The sequence below is a fragment of the Onychomys torridus genome, chromosome X, assembly GCF_903995425.1.
Source record: "Onychomys torridus chromosome X, mOncTor1.1, whole genome shotgun sequence".
Classification (NCBI taxonomy): domain Eukaryota; kingdom Metazoa; phylum Chordata; class Mammalia; order Rodentia; family Cricetidae; genus Onychomys; species Onychomys torridus.
In genome coordinates this window covers 30,611,236-30,613,232 of record NC_050466.1, presented here as the reverse complement: position 1 = coordinate 30,613,232, position 1,997 = coordinate 30,611,236, and positions in this window count along the sequence as shown.

Below are 1,997 nucleotides of genomic sequence, written 5' to 3'. Positions count from 1 at the left end.
TTGGGGCAGATGGTAGCTGGTTGCTGGTCTCTGAGTCTCAGGAAGTAGCTGGAGTCTCGTGCAGATGGGTGTGGGGGCAGGGTGTGGAGATTGCAGGGTCTGCCTGCAGTTTTGGAAAAGGGGGACCTTCCAGCCAAATGGCTACAAACAGGGGCCAAGTTGGGCAGGTCTTCCTGGGTTGGCTGATGCCCAGGGGTGGGACCTAGAGGCAGGGGCCTCTCTGAATGTAACCCCGGGCACTCACCTCTGGTCCAGGTGGGAGTTCCAGGGCAGGATGGAAGCTGGGGGCTGGTTTCTAAGTCTCTGGAATTCTCTGGCAGATGGGTATGTGAGCAGGTCATGGAGGTTGTAGGGTCCACCTGAGTGTCTTGGAGAGGGGGAACCTTCCCGGTGGGGTTGTGGGGTCCTGCCCTATGGCCAGAAACTGGGGTCAAGTTGGGTAGGTCTTCCCTGGAATGGCTGGTGCCCTGGGCTGGGTCCCAGTGTGGGACCCCTTGGGTGTGACCCCAGGTACTCAGCTCTGGTCCAGATGGGAGTTCCTGGGTGAATAGGAGCTGGGGGCTGGTCTCTGAGTGTCAGGAAGTGGCTGGGGTCTTGATCAGATGGGTGTGGGGGCAGGGCGTGGAGATTGCAGGGTCTGCCTGCAGTCTTGGAAAAGGGGGGCCTTCCTGTAGTGCCCGCCGAATGGCTGGAAACTCGAATTTTATGGGTTTTTTTTGAGTGTGTATCTTCGTGTGTGTATGCATTTTCATGCTTTTTCTTAGTTTCTTTTTTGTTTGTCAGTTTGTTCATTTTGTTTTGTTCTCGTTTGTCTTTTTATTTGCGAGAGAGAGGGGGCAAGGGAGAAGGTGTGGAGTTGGAAGGGTGGGGAGGTATAGAGTATCTGGGAGGGGAAACCATGATCAGCATATTTGTATGAAAATATTTTAATAAAAAATTTAAAAGAAAAAAGATTCATAGATTTATTTATGTATGTATGTACAAAAGTATGTATTTAAATATTCAACATATAATACTGGCCAACTCTTCCATTTTTAAAATATCTATTATACAATTTATTTTACATACCAACCACAGTTCCCCCTTCCTCCCCTTTTCCTGTTCCCTCCCCCACCTCTTTTCTACCTCCAACCCCTCATCTGCTCCTCAGAAAGTGCCTCCCCTACCTCCTTTCTACCCACAATCCCCCATCCACTCCTCAGAAAGAGCAAGGCCTCCCATGGGAGTCAACAAAGCATGACATACCAAGTTGCAGAAAGACCAAACTCCTACCCCCTGCATCAAGGATGGGTGAGGCATCCTACCAGAGGGAATAGGTTCCAAACAGCCTGCTCATGAGCCAGGAACATATCCTGGTCCCACTGCTATGAGACCCACAGAACAAGCTATACAACTATCACCCATATGCAGATGGCTTAGTTTGGTCTCATGCAGGCTCCCTCACTGCCAGTCTAAGAGTCCATGATCTCCCTTCAGCTTGGGTTGGCTGTCTCTGTGGGTATCCCTGTCATGACCTTTACTCTCCTTGTTTATGTAATCCTTCCTCCCTCTCTTCAACTGGACTCCAGGAGTTCAGCCCAGTGCTTGGCTGTGGATCTCTGCATCATCTCCCATCAGTTACTGGATGGAGACTCTCTGATGATGATTAGGGTAGTTACAAATCTGATTTCAGGAGAAGGCCAGTTCAGGCACCCTCTCCACTATTTCTAGGAGTCTTAGCAGAGGTCATCCTTGTGGATTCCTGGAAGTTTCCTTGGCATCAGGTTTCTCCCTATCCCCATAATGGCCCCCTCTATCAAGATACCTTTAATTGCTCTCCCTCTACATCTCTCTTCTAACTCGGCCATCTTTATTCCTCATGTTTCCATCCCCTCCCTTCTATCACCCCTTGCCTGTAGTTTATCCAGGAGATCTCATCTATTTCCCCTTCCCAGGGCAATCCATGCATGCATCTCTCTTAGGGTCTTCCTTGTTACCTAGCTTCTTTGAGGCTGTGG